Source organism: Sphaerodactylus townsendi, linkage group LG09, assembly GCF_021028975.2.
Source record: "Sphaerodactylus townsendi isolate TG3544 linkage group LG09, MPM_Stown_v2.3, whole genome shotgun sequence".
Lineage (NCBI taxonomy): Eukaryota > Metazoa > Chordata > Lepidosauria > Squamata > Sphaerodactylidae > Sphaerodactylus > Sphaerodactylus townsendi.
Window position 1 is genome coordinate 28,206,766 of NC_059433.1, and position 12,652 is coordinate 28,219,417.

General features: G+C 43.3%; 1 long non-coding RNA gene across 1 annotated transcript; it reads right to left on the minus strand.

Moving 5' to 3' along the window:
• Positions 1–420: 420 nt before the first annotated feature.
• On the minus strand, positions 421–7,697 carry LOC125438849. The gene is made up of 2 exons (XR_007245431.1): positions 7,574–7,697; positions 421–686 (listed from the first exon to the last, which is right to left on the minus strand). It is a non-coding gene; the product is annotated as an uncharacterized LOC125438849 (long non-coding RNA).
• Positions 7,698–12,652: the final 4,955 nt, after the last annotated feature.

The following is a 12,652-nucleotide window of genomic DNA, read 5'->3' on the forward strand; positions in this document are numbered from 1 at the left end:
CCAGAAGTCATGCTTCTCTAGGAATTGCTGGAAACTCTGTGGTTTTGCCATAGGGTTTCCAGCAATTCCTAGAGAGGCAGGTTGTCACTTTTAGTTTTTCCCTATCCCTCCTGGACTGCCATGACTGGCATCCCTAGAAAGGAGACCATCTCCTAAGAATAATCACCCACTGACCAAGCATCCTTTCATCATAGGCCATAGTCCACTAGGTTTCTTGATACCTTTTAACTGTTTTGTTTTATTTATCTTTTAACTGTTTTATCTATCTGATATGCCAATAAAGGATATACCTTGTTGTTGTCATATTAAGCATATGGAAAAAGAAGGGTTACCATTTAAGTTTATTATGTGTACAGTACATTGGATTTCAATTGTTGCACTTCATGTATAGCTACTATTTAAGAATCACACTGAGACGTGTTCATATATGAGAATCTTTATTAGCTGTAAAGCAACAGTTTTGTATAAGTTTATAAGTGATTGACTTGATGATTAAATAGCACATAGTATAGATTTTTTGTGTGTCCATAATGGCCTTAAAGAGTAACTCCTCTTTTTCTGTGTTCCTCAACATGGTATTTGTTCTTTTTTGGAGTTTCCTCCATGTTGCGTTCACTTTGTTTTCTTGTTGTCATTGTCTACAAGGTTTGTCACTTCAGGCCAAGCCCACTGTGAAGGACCCATTCCTAGGGAGGAAACCTACAATATCAGTTTCATGTATGCAGCAGATTTAAAAAAAACTGTCATTTATCTTGCAGAGCTACAAACAAATTCATTCTACAAACAGAGCCCATGTTCCAAAAATACTGGCAGGGCTAGCTTTATTGTTGGCTATTTTAATCTCTGATGCAAAGTCCAAATTTTATTGATCACACCCAGGACTTCAATAGATAAGGAATATCTCAGTCTTAAGTTAAAGTTATTTTTATGCCATCTAGACTGTGGCCATTTTTGCATGGTCAAAATATCCCAGGTTGAGCATGGAAAATATCCCTTTGCAGCTGAAAATTCCATACGGTCCATGAAGCTGCACAGGGTCTGCCCCCACGTTGCCCCACAATATTTACCTTAGCCCAGGATTTTCAAAAATCGCCAGTTTGGAAGTTCTTTTTAAAAGTCCCTGCTTGGGCCTGCACTGTGCAAAAAACTATCAGGAGCAGGACCGGTTTATTTTTCCCACCCAGCCGTCTGATCTCCCCACCTGATGTCCATTCAAACTGCCACTCAAAAACAACAGCCAATCAGAATGCGGTACACTGGGTATGCTCAGACATGCTTCCAAAGTAAATACAGAATCTGGCTCATGCAGAGTAAACTGGAGCATTTCCTAATGGTCCTAACTCTGCTCCTCAGCAGAAGCAGGGAGCCGTGCTTAGGCAGAAACTGGGATAAAATATCCCTGGTATATATTATCCCAGTTCAACCCCAGTGTAATTGTGACGTGCAAAAACAGGCTGTGTCTCAACCTAATGTGGATCACTCCACTGTTTTTTAGAAAAAAGAAAATAGGAGAAAGAGACAAACAGATAGAAAGTAACACAGAGGAGGAGAAAGGCCAGCATATCATTTCTCAAATTAAAAGTTTCTGTGTTTCAGTTTGAGATTAAAAGTAAATCCCAAATCTGAAAAGGCTTTGGCTGGCTAGTGGTTTTCATTATTATTATTATTGTAGATTTCACAGCTGCCAGATCTTTAGCTGGTTGTTGGCCTTCATTACAATTCGAGCCTCACCCAGAGGCCTAGGAAGTTGTAATGTGTAATAATATCACGTAGTCAAATTCGCCATAGCGGATCCAGCAACAGGGCTGCCTCTCTGAATTTGACAGATGTTAATTTTGTCAACTGAATTTGAAGATGTTTCAAGATGCTGCCCTAGTGTTTTTTTTTTGGGATGGTGCCCAGCATGCCGATTACCACTGGGACGACCTCAGCTGGTTTGTGCCATAGACGCTGAAGCTCGATTTTCAAATCGCGGTATCTAGTGACCTTCTCGTGTTCTTTTTCAAAGACCCTGCTGTCACCGGGGACTGCTATGTCGATGATGATCACTTTTTTGTCCTCGATCAAATTGTTATTATTACTATTATTACTATTACTATTACTATTACTATTATTATTAATTCAATTTGGTATACCGCCCATCCCCGGAGGGCTCTGGGCAGTGTACCATTCCTTTCTACGGATGAGTTTATGGGTTCCTTTTCTCGACTTGCCTTAAGAACATCTGTAGGTGCATCTGAGGCCATAGCATGGGACAGCTAGACTTGCATGGCTAGAACAGATTGCATTCCAATAGAAGGCACCAGCATTCAAGGCTTCATTTGCTGAATCAGATGTCCTGCTAATAATCTCTAATCATGTAAGGTGAATTTCCAGAAATGTTTAATGAAGGGGTCTTCTACTGGCCAAGGGCAGCCCGGCACCTCCTAATGAATTCTACTTAGCTCTGTCGGATTGCCACAGAAAGCTAGAGGGACCTTTGTTGTGGAGCTGAAAATCTGAAATACTCTCTCCTTTTGTATGATATATTGGCTTGTTTGCACAATTAACAGAGTCTACCTTACCAGAGAGAGTATCAGACCTTTTCAATTATTTACACATTAAAACCCCTCTAGGTTTAAATTGGCTGCAGTTGTGCATCTGCTTCATCATTTCAGTTTGAAAAAAGGTTCTGTAGCTAAAGGTTATAAATGTTGTATTTCATGATAAAATGGATAGTGGAAGTAGACAGTAAAATACAAATTCTTCTCATCTGAACATTGAAATGTCCACTGTTAATTTTTGCTTGTAAGTAAGAAAATGTGCATTCAAAACATATTTTCCATTACCAAATTCTCTGCTATAGGAGAAAAATGTTTCCTTGTGTTAAGCACCACGTAGAGCAACTAGTCAAAAGGTCCCCAAAAGCCACATGATCTAAAATCCTGCTACAACACAGGATTTTACATATAAACCAAGCTATTGAGTCTGTTACATGCAAGGCAGGATACAGAGTCTCCCAATTTGTCAGGCTGGTCCATCATCATTTTACCAGCCATTGCTTAGGAAATCAAGGTCCCCTTCACCCACCACCCAGCACATCCCTTTGGACATGAAGTACATTAGGGTCTGTAAAACATATACAGGAGCAGGAGAATTAGGCTTGCCAACCTCTAGGTGGGGTCTGGAGATCTCCCAGAAGAATAACCAATCTCCAAATTACAGACATCAGTCCTCCTAGAGAAAATGGATGCTTTGGAGAATGGACTGTATGTGATTAGACACCACTGAGGTCCTTCCCCTCCCCAAACTCTATCCTCCCCATGATCCACACCCCTCCAAAAAAACCTCCAGGAATTTTTCAACCTGGAGTTGACAACCCTACAGAAAATGCACAATATGGGGTAGGGGAGTAAGGTCTTGGTGGGTAGAAAGTGTCATCAAATCATGGCTGACTTATGGCGAATTATCATGCCTTTTCAAGGCAAGATATGAACAGAGGTTGTTTACCATTGCCTGCCTCTGCATAGCAATCCTGGACTTCTCTGGTGGTCTCCAAGTACTAACCAGGACCAATTTCTTTCTAGCTTCCAAGGTCTGATTGACAAGATCAGGCTAGGCCATCCTAGTCAGGGCATAAGAGGCTAAGCAGCTGGGAAACTGAGCACTCCCTGAGGAGGATGCAACTAGGCAAAAGAGAGCAAGTGAAACCAACAAGGCCTTGTTTGCTGCAAGACTAGCAAAGGTTGAAGAGGGGAAGGTCAGCTCAGCTGGTGCTGCTTGGTCCTTATTACAGAATCACCAGAAAGGGTTTGCACCATTTTAATCCTTATTTTCCACCTTTTCATTTGTAAACTATGCAAGGATGCGCCTCCCCATCAAAGCAGAAGAAACCCCCACTGGTCTTTACATCACAGGCCTCAAACCATTCTTTGCTACTCTAATCTACCTTGCTTACTTTTCACTGGCCAATTACACACCAGCGCTCTGCCGCGCGGTGGGACTGGAAGCACATCGGGGCAAGAAAATTTGTGCCAATGTTCTTCCTCTTTGTGGAGTGCCAAGAGAGGAGATGCGTCAGGGCAAGATTTCTTGTCCTGACATGCTTCTTCTTGCACCGTGTGTGCTTCTCACTTTCTACAGAGAATGCAAGAGCACTTCTGGTGCGACTTTTCATGCCGAAGTGCGGAAGGGTGGGGAATAGCCGGCAGTGGGAAATTGGCCATTATGACACTATCTAGACCAGTGATTTCCAAAGTAGACAGTATCACTCGAGGGGGGGCAGTGGGGTTGCCTGGAGGTTCTAAAAGGACAGGGGGTGGCACAGGGGTGCTGGAAGTGAGCTGCTATGATTATATTGTTCACTTATTTATTTACGATTGACCAGACTAGAGCAAACATGACAGTAAAAAGCACTACAAGTTTCTGGCTCTGCATAATACTGAAATCTGACAGAAACTGTTGAAATTTTAGTAAATACTTCCCCAGAGCTCTAGTCAGACCTCTATACCATGATTTGAGAAGCGTTCATCCCTGCAAATGTTTTTGTCCCATTGTCATTTTTCAGGTTTTTGCCAAAAAGCCCTTAAAATAATAATATTGAGTGTGGTATTTATTTTCTTTGTTTTGGGTTATTGAAGTTGATTATGAAGTGAGCTTTTTTAGTTATATATGTAATATTTTGTCACAGTCCTCTACTGGAGTTTGAGGGAAAATAAGGGAAGGGAAGGGAAGGTATTTTGTCTCTGAGAGGAAGCTGTAGGAGAGTTCTGAGGAGAAGAAAGGAAACAGAAACCATCTGGGTCAAATGGGGGAGAAAGGAGTGTTCTGAGAAGGAGCCTCCAGAGAGCTGCGTCAACACAAGAAGCAAGAAGAGCCCAATCACCACCACCTCAAAGAGCCAAGAAATGGCTGAAAATATGGAAGATGAATTGTGTGGCATACTAAGAATAGAATTTGCATTACAGCTAGATGAGTCGATTAAATTCTGTTTAGAGAATGACAAAAACCATCAGTGTTTGCTGATGTGATGTGAAAAGACCTCTGCCTGAGACACTAGAAAGTCACTGCCAATCTGAGTAGATAATATTGGCCTTGATGGACAACAAATCTGATTCAGTATGTTCATGTGGTGTCTGTGGAAGCCAGGAAGCTTGCTGATGATATGTTTTCTGGAGCCCATTTCTTCTTCCCCAAAGCAAAAAGTCAGTTGTTTGCCAACCCTTGGCTTTCAATCCCTGATCGATTCCCCACTTGATGAATCAACCTAGGTTCGACCTTGGTACTCCCCACAGCCGCTGAGTTTGACCCGGGTCTGTCCCAGCTTCACCCCCTCTAACTGTCAAATTTCTGACTCCACCAGGGAGGTACAACTTTTTCAGCGAACCTAGATCGAACTCAGGTCGAAGCCGATAAAGTGGGGAATCGTCCTCTCCCATTCAGCCAATCACAGTTCAGTGTTTTGGGCATGCGCAGAATGGGAGACTCACAGTGGGGAAAAGCGCGCCTTTTAAAAAACATTTTCCTTCTTGTATACGAAGCAAAGGCCATATATATAAGTGCACGTTTCCATGCTGCTTTTAGCTACGTAGAGCACTGCTTTGTGGCTACATTGCTATTATGTAAAAAAAACAAAAACAAAAAAGGAACGCACGCTCACGTTTCCCGCTGTAGAACAGCAACCAATCGGGAACGAGCAGCGAAGAGGCGGCGAGGTGATCCCGCCCTCTGAGCTTGGCTCCGACGGAACAACCTTGGCTGCTGTGGGGAGTAACAACGGAGTTGACCTAGGTAAATTCTGTTCAGGGACCCAGGTCAAACCTAGGTCGGTGGAATTGACCCCTAGGAGATTTGGGGAGAGACCCACTAAAACAGCACCCCACTATGTTATGGAATCACTGGAAATGACATTACCACATTTCAGGACACTCTGGGATTCACTTGAAACTCTGTTAAAACTCTAGGATAAGGAAGTGCTTCAGTAAAATTCAGGACACATCACTTTGAGCCTTCAGGGAGCACATCATGCTAAGCTTAGTTCATTCCAACATTTTGGCTTTGCCCAAGCCATGGCCCACCCCCAATGGCAGCTGTTTTGTGATCATAGATACTACCTGTTCTCAAAATTTCAGAATTGCCCATAAAATGCACAAGTTTTAGAACTCCTGGTCTACATTATATTCTGTACTGTCCCTTTTAAATGCTTCCACAAAGAAGGGTAACTTAATGGGGATTAACTTTGCCATCTGGTGAGGAAATTTTTATTTTTTTTTCACATGGGATGCTCATTTATTATCTTTACTCTTCAGCAAATCTCTGAAAAGGGCTACCATGTCATGAATTGAATATATTAGGTTACAGGTAGACTGGTTTAGGTCAGTAGACTGATAATGCAATGGCCTCCCTCTATGACAAGTTGAACAGTGTTGGCAGACAGTCAGCAGATAGCAGTAGATTGGCCCACTATTATCACCACTCTGTTCAAGCCAAATGGATTACAGACCTATAATTACTTTCTCAGCCTACTAACAGTTGCCAGCTCCAAGTGGGGCCTGCAGTTCTCCTAAACCAGTGATGGCGAACCTATGGCACGGGTGCCAGAGGTGGCACTCGGAGCCCTCTCTGTGGGCACACACACACACACAGAGTTCGTCATGTGGGGGGCAGAAAATCACCCCCCCACACACACACACATCTAGGCTGACCTGGGCCACTGAGCACGACATGTGCGCACCGTGGTGAGCAGGGAGGACTCAGCTGGCAGGCCTGGTGCCTGTGCTCCGGGTGGCTTCTGCCCGAGGGGTGTGTGTGCAGAGGAGGCAGTGATGCTAAAGAGGCACAGAGCGGTGCACGCAAAACTTGCTGGAGGCTAGAGCAGGCTGGCCCCTGCTCGAGCGGGTGAGGCGGAGGAAGAGGGAGCCAACTGGTTTTTTCTAAACTGAAACCTCAGCATTCAGGTTAAATTGCTGGGTTGGCACTTTGCGATAAATAAGTGGGGTTTGGGTTGCAATTTGGGCACTCGGTCTCAAAAAGGTTCACCATCACTGTCCTAAACATATCTTGCCAACTGGGTTGGGAAATTCCTTTTGATTTGGGGAGTTAAGCCTGGGGAGGGGAGGGGGCTCAGCATTGTATACTGCTGTAGAATCACACACCCCCTATCAGTTTTCTCCAAGGAAACAGATCTCTGTAGTGCTAATTCTGTCAGATCTCCAGACCCAACCTGGAGATTGGCAACCGTGTGTATAATGGAGCTTAGCGAGCACCTTTTGAAGGTGTAGTCAGTATTATCGTTCCCTTCCACAAATGTCTCTCTCCTAGACCCCACCCCTAAATCTCCAGGAACTCCCAAACCAGTCTTGAGAAGCCCACCTGGTCACCCTAACTGTGCAGGAAGCTATTTGGTAAACCACGGAGTTCATTTTGCAGTGCCTGTCAGAGAGAACAATCAAATAAATTAAGCGGACTATTGATTTTCTAAAGTGTTAAAAGAAAGAGTAGAATGGTTGGCAACTGTTACCAGACGTGCAACAGCCATTTGCTAATTTATCCCGCCAATAACTCTGAAAATGAGAAAAACTAGGTTAGCACCCACCATTACTGGAAATTTCAACCGGCGGTTCTCAAAGGACCCTCCACATATTTCTGTACGAGATGAAACGGCACGAGCAGACACACGTTCCCCCTCACAGCAGTCCCTCTCTAATGCATCTGAATTTTGAAGAGAGGGGAAGAGAGGGAGGGAAGGCTGCCTGAAGCTCCTGTTCTCAGTTCCATTGTGTTAAAAATGTCAAAATCCGATTTTTTGCCACTGGCATAAACAGTCTCACACGGCTTCGGGGAATTTATATTGGTTGTGTGCACATGTGCATTTCTTCTCATTTTTGCCTCCGCAGCGCAGAGAGAGGGGATGTATCATAAAAGATCCTGATGCTGAGACGGTTGTCAAGCCATCCAAGATTTCCAGCAGAGAGGCATACATTCATAGCTGTTGGGTCTTTTGTTGATGGGGGATTTGAGGGGGTTACATACCCTCCGAAAGAAGCAGCAAAGCTCAAGATCAGCATGTGTGTGAATCACAAAGGGGATGTTTATCAATCCCTCCCTCCTTCTTTTCTCCCCCCCACCCCACATCCTCTATGGCATGATCTCCCAAGTGACAAAGGACAGTTGCACACAGAGAAACATGATAGATCGCAGCAATACCGGGAAGAATTCAAGACCTGATACATTTTAATAAAAAGATGTCATTGGGGACTTTTGCGCACAATGTGAATGTACCTGAGTGAAATGGTGGCAATTACGTTATATGGGATATCAAATCAAGAAGACTCCAAACGCCTGCGAGAGTTGCCTTTCCGTCTGTCATGAGGGCTATGGTTCACAAAACAGGCTGACTGCTATTGTTAACATCACGGTGTTATGGAGACGGTGTAGGAGAAGGGACAGAACACGCAGGCCTGAGCATAACACTCAATAGGCTGAAATACTGTAAAGGCATTTTCAGTCATGGTGATTAGCATAAGATTCAAAAGTCTGCACTGGCAAATGAAATGACAAGGCTACATGCTGCCTTTAAAATGGCTACCTTTGACTGTAACATTATGCCATAGAGATAAAAGGCATTCTCAAGGTTGCTCTTGATCACTAGTCCCTGCCCACCCAACTGCACTTTATCAATTGTGTGATCTGCAAATTGTGTAACACTCATCATCAAATTACTGCATTTGTTTGTTATTTCATGCGTAGCCCATTCTTTTCCCCATTGGGGCTTACATCATTCTCTCCATTTTATCCTCACAACATCTTTGGGAGGTGGGTTAGTCTGAGGGCATGTGAGTGGTGGCTCAAGAGTCCCAGAAATCTTCCATGAAGGGTTGCTGACTCTGGGAGGGAAAATACATTGGGCTAGTCACAGTTCTCTCAGCTGGGAAAACAAATATAATGCAACCTAGAAGTGGGAAGATTGGTGGAGTTTGGATGAAACATTTTCACAGTATTTTCACAATTTATTTGACTTCCCACCACCGGAACCGGTTGTTAAATTATTTGAATCCCACCACTGGGGGCTACCCCCTCTGTTGAGGAAGAATTCACCCAGACAACCATTCCCTCACCTAACTGGTTCCTTAAGAACCAGTTGGATCTAGTAATTTAGCAGAGTACACCAGGCTTTCATGTGGGCAGCAGAGTCCCATTCAATCTGTGTGTGCCAGGAACAAAATAACTCAGAGACTTTTGTCCATTCAAGCTAATATACTACGTGTATTGTAGGAACTCGATTTCTAGATAGAACAGAATAAATATAGTTTCCTAATCTAGTCTAACTAAGATGGAGGGAGATACAGGACCTGTGTCCTGCTCTCATGGTTGCAAGATGGAAAAGTGTGTTCATGTGAGAAGTGGTGGAAGAAGAAGCAGGACGAAAGGAAGTTTCCCTGAGAGTAGCAATCTACACATCAAAGGCATAGTATCAAAGCAGTAGGGAAAGGATGCCCTGACCTCTCTATCTGTCTGACTCTGTAGTCAAGTCCCCCTCTGAAGTCTGAGATTAAGAGACAGTGTAAAGTCCTTAGTTTCCAATAAGATGGGCAAGGTTAAAAATTGTGTTAATAGGCCACACTTCCTCAAGCACCATGTCAGCATCTGCAGGCTGAAATAGTGATCCAAAGAAAAAATGACAATAAAGAGTTAACAAAACATTCTGCTGTCTGGATTTAAGCTGACATGTATTTCAGCAATTTACCCACAGGATGCTTAGCAAAAATGTCATGCCAGGCTACGGGGGTGGGGGTCTCTTCAAGTCTCAGCATGCAAAAGCCTATTCAGAAAAAGTCTCCTGGATGACTCTGAGCAGTTGCAATAATTTTTGTGGCTATTAGCTCCACAGAGTAGGCCTTCACATAGCCCATACTTGGTCGGATTGATCCATAGACATTCTAATCATTATCCCTACTGTTTTATTATCTTCTTTGCTCTCCTGTCCCAGCAGCCAATCTGACTCTATTAAGCAGGACAAGATGAATATGAGACATCGCATTCTCATGCCAAATACTAAGCAGGACATCATGGGCTGGCCATCTATTACTAGAAGAAAACTACATTTGCAAGCATAATAATTTTTCAAAGGTTTAAATCTAATTTCTGGCCTCGGGGTTAATAAAAAATAATACTTTCCATCTGTATAGCATTTTAAAAGCAAAACAATCAAAATGTTTCATGTATCTCAGCAATCTCTTCAGCTACCTTGTAATGTAGCTCAGTGTTTGCTAACATATGGAAGATGGCAGTGGAGGGGGAAAATGAAGAGATAGTGGCTTAACAAAAGTCATCCAGTGAGAATATGGTTCACCCTCTTAGCCACTGAACTTCCTCAGAAGTAAAGTAAGGAGGAAGAAAAGGCTAGAAAATGGCATATGGAGACAATGTTTTATCATCTATGCCAAGCCTGCCAGCTGGTTCCCATCTGTCCTGCACTGAACTTGCCACTGTGATCTATGTGAAAACCAAAGGAAAAAAGGTCACACAGTATATATATATGAGGATAATAACAAAACCCTGAGTTGAGATTAAATATCTACTAGATCACAAAAGTCAATGTACAATGTACTTAGGCTTGTATCAGCATAAATATATTGTTTTACACAACCAACATTGTTTTCATCAGCAAAATATGCTTTCAAAAACTATACACAACACAACAAAACACCCTGTATGGTGCATATATTAGCAAAAATATGGCAACAGTCACAGTCAAACTTATATCTACTGTATATAAACAATTGCCAAACATCAGCCTTATATCCACTATATGTAGGCAATAGGCCAGTGGTTCTCAACCTTCCTAATGCTACAACCCTTTAATAAAGTTCCTCATGTTGTGGTGACCCCCAACCATAAAATTATTTGTGTCTTGGGTCCTAAGACCATCGGAAGTATGTGTTTTCCGATGGTCTTAGGTGACCCCTGTGAAAGGGTGGTTTGACCCCCAAAGGGGTCGCAACCCACAGGTTGAGAACCACTGCAATAGGCAAACGGAAAGCTAGCTATACACTGTTTCATAAGTATTTGTCAAATTAGGCAGTCCAGAATGTGTCTGCTGGATTGCTGACTGGGCCTCCCCAGTTTGCACATTTAACATCAATATTTGGCACCCGCACTGTGAGGTGCTTGCTGTTGAAAGCAATTCTCCGTGTGCCTCTTCCTCTGCCCCTGCCTGATTCCAGGACTGGTGGAGAGGGGCTGGCCTCAGAATGGGAGGGAGAGATGGCTGATGCCTGGCAGATTCTCCAGTGTCTTGGATTCTTCTCTGCCTGCTTCCCCAGCCACGCCCCCGCCTGCCCTTTGTATGGGGATTGCTCCTCCCCTCCCCCCCCCCCCGCTCTCCCCAGCCAACTGGAGACACCAAGCCAGCTCTGAGCCCTTATGGAAAGAAGGTGAAGGGTACAAAATAAATAAATAAATATTGATTTCTTAAAAAGAAATACTGGGCATATTCTTACTTCCATCATATTTAGTATGAACTGTTCCCCTTTTCTCCCCCCCCCTCGTTTTTTGCTGAAATCATGGTCTCACCAGTGAACCATAAAACATCCTAGCTAACTTAAGACTGCTTTTTCTTGCTTTAAAAAAATCTATTGTATGTTTTAAAAGGAAGGGGGTCAACTTATCTTCTCCATAAATAGCCTGTACTGTGACCTACACCAATTGAAGTGTCTTTTTATATTTACCTTTTTTGTCACTAATAAAGACATCCCTAGACAAGCACTAGACAGAAATAATTAAAACACCGGCGTGTACAAATATCATCCCTCAGTCAGCAATCAGACCACTTAGCATGAAATGTCGGAGCAAATCAAGCAACCTGGTTGACCTTCGAAAGCAAAATCTTAATGAACAAACAACATTAAGGCGTTTCTTTTGGCTTCAAATGTAACTCTGGATAGCATAACAATGCAAAGCAGGTTAATGTCCTACTTTCAGTAGGAATTACAATGTAGGACCACCTGAATCTCACAAGGACCTGGATCTACTGTGTCCTAATGTGGGGAAACTGGAACATTCTTCTGGTGATTTACAGTCCTTGTGAAGAATTGTTTAACCATACAACAGCTTATCTGTATACAATGAGTGGATTATTACAGATGCATCTTCTTGATTACATGGTTCAACGTTTATCTCGTGGCACTACAAAAAGAGGTTTTTCAGACCACAGCACGTTCCTATGGCCTTGCAGGCTTTCACCTTAAAAGTCATGGGTTCTGATCCCTGCAGAAATATCCTTTACGTATAGACATTTTGTCCTAGTCCTCGTCGATGTGCTAAATCTGGGCTGTTCTTGTTTGAATTGCAGACTGACTCTCCCATGGCTGAATGGGAGAGCACAAAATGCTCCCAACATAGAAAACAAGACTTCACCAATAAGGGCTCTAAACTAGACTTCTCCCTAATGCTGGGGGTTCTTAGGTCGAATCCCCACTACCGTCTTAGCCAGGTTTCAGAACACAAACTAACCAGGTTTGAGGGATGACCTTCCCGGTCGAATCCCCACTACCGTTTTAGCCAGGTTTCAGAACACAAACTAACCAGGTTTGAGGTCGTTTGTGTTCTGAAACCTAGCTAAGACGGTAGTGGGGATTCGACTGGGGAGGTCGTCCCTCAAACCTGGTTAGTT